The sequence below is a fragment of the Mauremys mutica genome, chromosome 12 (genome assembly GCF_020497125.1).
Source record: "Mauremys mutica isolate MM-2020 ecotype Southern chromosome 12, ASM2049712v1, whole genome shotgun sequence".
In the NCBI taxonomy this organism is placed as follows: Eukaryota; Metazoa; Chordata; order Testudines; family Geoemydidae; genus Mauremys; species Mauremys mutica.
The window spans coordinates 81,491,643-81,501,880 of NC_059083.1; positions in this window are offsets into that span (position 1 = coordinate 81,491,643).

The window sequence follows — 10,238 nt, forward strand, 5'->3', positions numbered from 1 at the left end:
CGACCCAGTGCAGCCCCCACTTCTAATTCTGCAAACAGACGTCTCTGAGGATGTGTGTGATGCTCTGCCCACCACACCCCCTCCTTCACCAGCCCCATCGTAAGAAAGGGAGAAGCACAGCACCCCTGACCTCATGCTGGAGGATGAAGAATAGCCACGTTATAGGGGTAGTGATCAACGCCTCCACTTGCATTAGGGGTAAAAGCTACATACGGGCAAGACTTCTCGGTCTCGCCGTTCATGCAGCATACAAAGGAGAAGGACCTGGGCTGGATTTTGTGTCCATCTGGCATGGACTCTGGGCTCAGCAGGAAAGTTGTTATTCTGAGCAGCACCCTTTCCCAAGCTAACTTTCTATGGTCCGAGACCCTGCTGCACTTGACAGGGTCTCCCTTGTCCACCGATCCCTGTGACGGGTGTTAGATTAGAGCAGCTGGCAGTGTTTTCCCTGATTTTCCACCCCTTAGCTATAGCTTTCTCCCCAGTGTAGACAGAAGGCTCAGCCTTTGGCTTGTGAGAGCTCCAGTCAGACAGCACTGGAGCCTGGGAACCGTAAGCTTGTCTACACAGGGGAGTGTTAGTTACACCAGTGTAACCCTTGTGTGGACTCTCTGATTCCGATAGGAGAGGCTTTTTCCAGTTTAGTTTGAACCCTTTCCCAAATGATATCAACTAAGCCAAACGAAGACCACTCTTATCCCAGAATTGGCATGTGACCACAGGGGGGTTATACTGGTGTCACTAGATTGGTTTAAACTCACACGTTAGCTTGTACTGACCCCACCTAGAGAAGGCCTCATGGCTACACCATCCAGAAATGCTGTTGCTTGTTGTAGAAGTTTGATGCTGTGCATTGGCACCACATTCCCATGGAGTCCACTCACCTCTGCCGACCTGTGCCATGTCCTGCCCTCCCACCAGCGCTCACGTGCTGAGACTGGCCTTTCCTTGCTTGGCTCCCACCTTCCCTTGGCTGGGCACTGGCTGAAGGACACACTCCTTTGCTCCTGTCTATGTACAATGAGTGACTTGGAGGGGATAGAAAAAGCCCTCCTCAGGCTGGTTCAGAACACGAGCTCTTACCCCTGGGAACAGGACAATAGAGATTTACTTCTTATTAAAGGCATCCTGGGGAGGGGGCAGAGATGGTGCAAGAGGGAAATGTGATTAAACTGGTTCCTCTATGGAGCTGGAGCGGGGGGGGGGAAGCAACGGGCTTGCACCCTTGAGGTGCCGGGTGCGCCAGTGCATCAGCCAATACTGGGGGGAATCGAGCAGCCTTGGTTACATCATGTCAGCAGTAATTGCATAGCTCCAGCCGCAGTGGGCTGCACTCCACAGCCTCCGACTGGCAGTGGATGGGCAACTCGTGAGGAACTGCATGAGGGTCTGGGTACCCCATTGGATGGAGTCTAGGCAAAGTGCCTGGAAGGCAGGGAGCTGCCTGGGACAGAAACGAACACTTGTGAGGGTGTGTTAGAAAACCCTGAAGGAAGGGCTGTAGCCGGCAGTCAGTGTGTGTGTGTGTGTGTGTGTGTGTGTGTAGGTGTGCTGTGCTATGGAAAGCAGGGCGCGTGGGGAGGGTGCTGTGCGCGTTAGAGAGGTGTTGCCAGACAACAGCTGGTGGCACTGGGGAAGGGAGCTTTTGGGTGAGATCTCCAGATGGCACTAGAAACAACTCAACATACCTCAGTGGAACAAGGAAGTTCAGAGTTTAAAAACCCACCACTCTTCTCTGGCTTGGCACCAGCTCCCCTACAGAGCTAACCTCAAGCCAAGGGCTCATGGTGCTTGTTGACTATCTTCTGTCCTGAAAGCCACAAGGTTACCAAGCCCTCTGCTCACTCTGGGAGATCATTCATGCAGGGCAGCTTCTCCTCCTCTGGCTGGGACGCAGCACAGGCAGGGTTACTCTGGAAGCTGGCTCCTGGGGAGCCCATTGGGCAGAGAAGGCTGTCACACCCCTTGGTATCTCAACACTGTGGGGTCTACTTCAGGACAGGCTGTTCAATAACGGGGAAGTTAGCCCAGCTGTGACTCTAACTCCTTAGACACACCAGCTAACAGCACTGCTTATTAACTCTCTAGGCTTTTGCCAGCCTTAATGCAGAATTTAAACAGTCCCCTGGGAAACCCCAGTCCCTGTTGACACCAAGTGAGCAGATCCCTGTGATATTAGGCTCCTTTCACTGAAATGTCATAGAAAATCCAAGTCCCTCTGTTCCCAAAGGACTGGACACGTACCACAGCTCAGTTCCTCCTTTGATCTTCCCCCTTTACCCAGTGAGGCAGTGTTCAGGCCAATCCTCTCGTAAACTTATTGAGGTTTTGGTAATTAAATGAAAATGAAGCAAGAGGTATTTGCACAATGCTGGGAATACCAAAGACACAGCCAGACAAAGGCAAACTGAGGTTATTATCTTACAAAACTTCTGTCCCAAGTAACAACATCCTACAGGTTCAGCTTCTGAGGCTTCTCCCTGATGGGGCAGCTGGGGGCCCTTTACCTGACAATGTCCTTGCCTCTTAGGATCCAGACTGGTAAAAAGAAACTTGTTTCCTTCCACTAGGCAGCTTTTATCTGAAAACTCTGAGCCCAGCCCGTCCGAGCCACCTTTAAAGGAGCGGCTGAGCTAGCACCTCCTGCAGCCCCCGGGGGCTCCGCCTGCCCAGCCAGGAGAGACACCCCAAGGCCGGAGGAGGGAGCCCCTCTCGCCTGGCTGCGAGCAGGCTGCAGTGCCTGGCTGCACATGGGTGGGGGGAGCGGGCGGACGCCGCCCTTTACCTCCCTGCAAGCCTCCTTGACCACCCGGTTTTTTGGCTTCGGCAGTCCGGCCGCCTTTTTTTTTTTTTTTTTGCTTGGGGTGGCAAAACAGCTAGAGCCGGCCCTGAATCTGGGCCACCTAAAGCCAGGACACCTGTGAAATCTTGCTGATGACTGGACGGGAGACAAAAGAAGTCCTACAGAGTGACAGCTCATAAATGAAAGCGTTCGAGCCCCGGACTTGGATTCTCTCTCCCCTGCACTTCCGCTGTAGCAGACAGTGCCCTTCAGTCTATATAGATCTCGGAAACATGGAAGCACAGAAACAGAAAAAGAGCAGGACTGGGGCACACCAGCAACCATCCCTGTTCCTCTTGCCCTGCTGGATAGTCCAAGTTTGTATGTTTCACCTTGGCTCACATTAACGTGGTTCAAGGGAAAAATTCCTTCCAAGATGCAGAGTAGTGAGCAGTTCGACCCTGGGCCTTTGAGTAGGAATTGCTTGCAAATCCCCCTGGAAATTCTTTCCTTCCATAGAGCTGTTCCAAGCTCTCTACTGGGATTGATGCTGCAACGTGTCACATGCCCACTGTGCCTGCTGCATCCTGGCAGGCCCTGAAGTCTAGTTTTTTCTCTTAATTCCAAGTTAGCGACCACCTGAACAAGTCCCAGAAAAAGCATTTCCTGCTTGTCTCTGGCACGTTAATTGTGCCTCAAGTGTCACACTGGCTGCTTTGCAGAAGCTGCTCACCACAGCAGTGGCAGGCAGGATCACTCTTTGTGCCTACCTATAACAGGTGCAAGCTCCTACACGGCTGCCTGCAGCCATTTGTCTACAGATTTTTGCCAAGACTCACCCTTTTTGTGAGTAGGAACTTTAAACTAGGGGACCCTGAAAGTGCTGCTGAGAAACTAGGGCTGTCCTCTTTCTCAGCCAGCCTGCCAGCCCCAGGGTCCTCTAGTTCTTACAAAGAAGAAGGAGCCCACAGGCAAGGTAGGACAATACATTTTCTTCCATGCCAGAGGCCTCCTTTAATGGGCTCATCACAACAGGGATATTAGGGAAAGATCCAGGCTCTGGGGAGCTGGGAGTAATAAAGCAAGAGAAGCATCTGCATGTGCATACTGTACCTTCCCCACCATGGCCACCAAAAGAAAAGAGAACTCCTGCCTTAGAGGATGCCAGCTGCCTAGCAGCCCAGATGGAGAAATGTGACCAATAGCACAGCTGGGATGTCCTGGGCCACAGGAACTGAAAGGCACATCTGGGCACAAAGCAAAGGTCTTCAGAGTCAGAGCCCCCAGACATGTGGCAAAAGGAACCTCATTCACGCTCTGTGTCCACTGGACAGTCTCCCTCTTTAAATGTGGAGAGGTGGTGTTGCCTAGAGGTTAAAGCGTCGTTAAAGTGAGTGTAAGATCGGGTATCCACCCCACACAGGACTGGAAGGGGTTAAGGTGGCCAGGTAGGCCTCTTAATGCCACAGGCTGCATCTGGAGGAAGAGCCAGGAATTGATTGCAGGCCGGTTCAGCTGTGCAGTAAGAGGTGGGGTCTATAAAGCCAGGAAGCTGGCTACCGACAGGGACTGCGGTTGGGAAAAGGCAGTCCCTCCCCGGGAAGTGCCGCTGGAGAAAGAGAATGAATCAGGCGTGGGGGGAAGGAGCAGTGAGGTCTGGGAGAGTGAAGCCCAGAACTGCGGGGTTGATGGTCTCTGGCCTGGAAGCTGGAGTAGAGAGTGGACCCGGTTCCCCGACCAGCCACGGAAGGAGTGGCACCTGAGGCAGCGACGGGGGAGACTGCCCAGGGCTGCTGAAGGAAAGACTTTGATATACTCCAGAAGGGGGATGCTGAGTGACCTAGCTGGAGGGCTGAGTCAGCCAGAGGACACTGCACTTTCTGGATTGAGAAAGATGCTGCAGACCAGAAAGAGAGACAGAACGACAGTGTGCAGCCATGGGATAGGGCATTGACCCGATGAGCTAATCCCCAGAGCAGTCAGGAGGAGGCGCTAGACTACAGGTGAGTGGACCCCATCACAGCGTGTGTTGGGGGTGGGAGGGAAACGAGACCCAGGACGGCTGGGTTCTAGTCCTGACTCTGCCACGGGCTTTTCTGACCTTGAGCACATTGTTCCACCTCTAAGTGCCTCCGTTGCCACCTGTGTAAGTGAAGGACAGTAACGCTTTCCCACTCACCGCAACAGGACAGTGAAACTAACAGCTGAGGTGTTTAGAAATCTGGCTATGAAAGTGGCAGTCAAGAGTCTGAAAAGATCCTGCCTTAGAAGGAGCAGTGAAATCAAGACACAAATCCTGGCCCAGTAAGATTCCCACATTGCAGAGCAATAACCCTCAGCCCGGGGCTGTGTGAGACCCCACACACTCCACTGCACACCACCTCCATTCCTAACTGGGTAAACCCAGCAAGGCTCATCGGCAGGGATGCCTCTCCTGATTAGATGCTGCAACCTCAGGAGCGTGAGAGGTGAAGGGACACGTTCCCCCAATCAATCGTTCTTAGTGTTTCTCCCTCCCAACGGGACACTGCTCCTGTTTCCACTGGCATGTGTCTCAGCAGAGCCCATAAATCACAGCTTGAGCTGGACCGTGACATTTTAGAGAGAGAGAGACAATGCCAAGAGCCAGTATGAGAGCGAAAGCTGCAGAGCCCCGAAATGCCTCCATCCCTAAAACAGGGTCAGTTGCAAATCGCCATCAATCAACCAAACTTCCTAGCAGGTTTCAACTGTAAACAGCACAAATCCCCATCAGCAAGTTTAATTAAAGCCCCTTGCCCAGAAACAAGTTTTCTGCAGCACGACAAGGCATCTGCTCCAACAATGCTCAGGTAAGGAGGCCCAGGGCCCATGCTGGCCCCGCAGTACTGAACAAGCTCCCAGCTGCTGGGGATTGCAGGGTGTCTGTCTGATGCTGGTTGTAGGCTCTAAACCAACTTTTTCTGGATTGGTTTTGGTGGTTTGGTTTTCTGTAGGGAAAGATTTCCTGTAAGTGGTTAAGGCACATACCAGCGTATGCCTGGCTAACAAATTAAGAGCTGTCGTAACATAAAATCTATACTGTCTGTTTGCTAAAATGGCAATAATGAATTGAAAGAATTGCAACCCGATGAAAGCAGATATTTCAGGGGCATGTTAGGGCCTTTAACCCAGCCCTTTAGCAGGCCTGGGTGACCAGATGGGGCAAAATCTATGGAGAGAAGATAGAAATGTAATTTCCTTGTGCCCTATCAATTTAAATAAATTAACTATCAGATTAACTGCGCTTAAAACAAAACAAGAAATCAATCCCGCCAGCCTTGGCTGCTATTAAACTCGGTTTTGCGCCACTAAACCTATAATTGCTGAAAGTCCCCACGAAAGAAGAGCCGGCTGGCTGGAGGGGCTGGTCATTGGATTCAATTCGTGTTCCCGGAATGTCTTCATAGGAGAGGGAAGTGGAGAGAGGATGCAGAGAGATGGGGGGTTTACTCCAAGCCCTGCCCCCCTATTTGTTTGGTCTCCAATCTATCTTGTGCGGGGGAGGGGCTAGGACTAGCGAGAGCTGGGAGATTCTCCTACAAGGAGCTCCCTCCAGCGCTTTCTCATCTGACAAAGTGACAGGGAGTTTGAGAGTGTCCGATGTACAGAGGGTGGGATGGATAATGGAGGGACAGGGGCTTGAGGAAGGAATGGGGGTACGGAATAGAAGGATGTGCTCTGTAAAAACGGCTGTCAGTTCCGCAAGAATCTCGCGCATCCGGGGGTGATGCTGAGGAGCTGATGGAGCCTTTAAAACTGGACCTCAGTGGAGTCTGCCTTTCACCTGCTCCTCATTAGTGGGAAGGGCTGATCTCCAGCAGCAGGTGTCCCGCCTGTCCCAGCAGGAAAGGTCCATCCACGCTAGATAGACTATTGTGGGACATTGCAACTGGACTAACCCTGTGTCCCTCTCTCCAGCTGCCTAGCCAAGGTTAGCCCTAAAGAACATCTAGAGCTTGCTTATTATAGAAGCTTCTATTAACCCATCTGTGTGTCTGTTAGTTTGCTTTAACATCGTAAGGAACTCGCTTGTTTCCTTTTCCTGTTTAAATCTGTATATAGTGTATTCTAGGATTGGCTACAAGCATTGGCCTTGGTGTGAGATCTGAGGTGCAATTGACCTGGAGGAAGTGGCTGGCCCTTTGGGAATGGGAGGAACCTGAATATTGCTGTGATCCTCGCTGTAAGCGACCATGTATCACCCAGGGAGGCTCACGTGGGTGGTGAGGCAGGTTGGAGTGCCCAGCGGGGTGGTCCGTGACTCTGTTAAGGCTGTTATTGTGCTGGTAATTGGTTGGCAAAACCCAAGTATAGAACTTGCAGCCAATGTGGGGTTTGGGCCCCGGTTATTAACAGTCTGCCCTGAGGTTGGTCCTCCCGTTCTTGCATCTCCCTTGGGAGCGTCACACCCTCACTGGAGGGAGATGGATCTACCTGGTGCCTGGGCAGGAAGAATCTGGCTCTGTCTGTCTAAACGCTGACCGCGTGCTGTAGCAGATGGGCGTTTATACCATACACAAGGCTGCGTAGCTTGGTTGGCACCTCCTGGCCTGACATGCTGGAGCTGGCAGCCAGGAAGTGAATGCTTCCCCCAGAGCCTTTGTGCAGTTTTGGTGAGCTCCAGGGGCTTGCTGGGCAAAAGGGGCTGGCAGGCCCCTCCCCCCCACACATGTCAGGAGGAGAGGGGCTGGCCAGCCGTGGCGGGGGCTCTGGCTGTGCTGGCAAGGAGAGCTGGTGCAGATGTGCTCAGCAGTGCTGGCATCACAACACCTGTGTAAAGCTGGTGGGCTGGCTCCCCTCTCACACCAGCTCTACCCCGTGGTAATGCCATTGACTTCACTCCAATGGGAGTCGAAATTTGGCCCTGCTGAACACGACCCTATTGCATGATTCCTCTGCAACAGCCCCTAAGCAGTGGTGGGGTTAGTGGCAGTGGGACGGGGGTGGGTGAAGAGGCTCCAAACCCTGCATTCCCCAAACGTCCCAGGCTGGGAGCCAATTCGTCCCTTCGCTGTCTGTCCCCTCCCCTCACGTTTGCATTCTCCCGTGCTAACTGTTTGGCCCTGCACCCTACCACTGCGATCCCTTTAGACGTCTGCCCCCAGCACCACCTCAGCAAGTCCACAGTCACCGATACTCTCGCCTAGGGTGCAAGGACAGTTCCCTCCCACCACCACCTTCCCCAGCTGGGGCCTTGCTGCCAGTTCCCAGGGCTCCCAGCACGTCAGGTCACTGGGCCCTTCTGTTCTACTCAAGTGCTTATGCTGCCTACAGTGGTCCTGTCTGAGCACCTAGGAGCTCCCAGGGGCTGGTTATTGTTTAGGGTAGAGATTCCTAAAATCCTGGGGTCAGGTTTTTAAAATTCGCCTAGTTGTCTATATCCTGCTGGAGTCTCCCCAGCTCATCCCCACTTCCCTGGCCACACCCAGCTGAGCCCAACCCTGACTGGCTTGGGTAGAGCCCCACAGGTCTCCAGGCAGAGCCCTGGGGGCTGTGAGGCACAGAGCCTGGCCAGCTGCCTCGTGGGCTGCACTGACTCCTTGCTCCACAGCATTGTGGACATGAGCTGGTGGCTCTGTGGCTGGAGAAGGACAGTCCCAGGGGAAGAGGGAGAGTTTCTGAAGCAGCGTTTCAGGCAGTGCTGCTCCTTTTTCTCTGACTAAAGCTGCTGTAAACCTGCCCCAGTTCCTCAGATAAATTAGCATCCAGGGGATCTTGCTCGCTGCATTTGTGTGACTGCACAAGGGGAAGGAACGCAGCAGCTCCAGCAGCAGATTGCTTTGTAGGAAAGCATGAAACAGTGACAGACAGAGCTCCTGTCTTTGCCTGCTGCTAACAAATCTCACTTGGTTCAGCTGGATAATGGGCATTTCTGGGAGGGAGATCTTGAGTCTCTGCCATGTCTGGGAACATCTCAGGGGGCTGGTGAGTATGTGGGTTTGGTGTGCGCGTGTGCAATTGTAACTGAGACCAGCGTGCGTGTGTGGGTAGCCAGGGCAGAGCTGCTCCCCATTCCCTGACATCACTGATCTGCAGCTCCAGGATCTCCCAGGGATTTTCAATTGGCAGATATGGTTGGACACATTAGAAAGCAAATAGCTTGGGATGACATGGCCCAGCTGAGACCTGCACCCCAGAAGGAGGTGGCACCACTTCTTAGAAGTGTTAAATCTCCGCTCTCAGCTGCTAGTTTGTGCATGGCTCTTTCCTACTGAAAGATTAAGGATCTGGTGGGGTCTCTGCACAAAGGGAGCTCTGCTGCTTTATCTTTGCCATGCAAACCAGGCTTGGGGCGGGGGCACGTGGGCATGCTGGGGCTTTGGGGGATTGCTGAGGCTTCGCAATAGATCCCATTCCCAGACAGAGGAGGTGGGTAGCACATACTCTGTTACCTCAGGTGCTGACCTGACCCCATTGATTTGTACCGATCTGAGTCTGATGAGATGTGTGAAACAATCAATATACCTGCAGTTCTGCAAGTGAACGTGGGTAGGAGGAGGCTGAGGGCTGGAGGTACAGTATTAACCCTTTGTGCTCCCCTACTGTATGTCCCAAGCTATCTTAAGGAATGCAAGACGTCTCCTCCTCCTGCGTTTTACTTAGGTTCTATTGATCTGGCTGTGCCTTGTGCCTGGGAGACACGTGTCTAGCCTGAGAGTGGATGGACGGGTGGTGAGTTGTAGGCACTGCTATTGACTGCCTCAGAATTGCACATGTCCCCCGAGTATATTTGTTCCCTCTCCTGTCCTGTCCCACCCGGGTGCCCTGTCACAGACCCACAGGTTTGGTGCTATGCCTACGGTCACCAACAGTCCCTCATTTCTTCATCTCTGTACAACAAGGTCGGGAGTTGCTGAGTGCTGCAAGAGATACCGCTGGGGAATAGAGGGGGGTGCCGCTTAGTATGAACAATATTGGGAGGAGGGGTGCTAAGAAAACTCCCTTATTCTTGAACTACAACGTTGGCAACCGCAGCTATGCCCCAGCTTATAGACAGTCTGTTGGAGGTGCCCTGTCAGTGAGCCAGACCCAGAGGGTTCCACACCTCTCCACCCCTCGGAGATTGAGCCACTGGGCTCCAGCACTCCTGTTTCTCCCGAGTTCTGCTCTGGGAGACCAGCTGAGCTAGACTCCTGTGACGAGACTTTTACTCTCTCCAGGGAGCGGTGCATCTCACCAAGAACTGGCAGTGGCCCAAGGCAGCCTTTTCCACCCAGAGGGGGGTTTATCAGTCAGCTGGAACAGAGCACTGGGAAGTCCTTAGGTTAGCCCAGAGAAGCAAAGGTTATGACATGAGCCACCTTGGCCATACCAGGAATCCTGTGAGTCATGCTGCTGTGGGAACCATCCTGGTTTTCTTCTCTGTCCCCTTTTCTCCTCCAATAAGAGTCTGCATCGCTGTGCGTCCCATTTTCCCCACCACCTCCTGTCACTT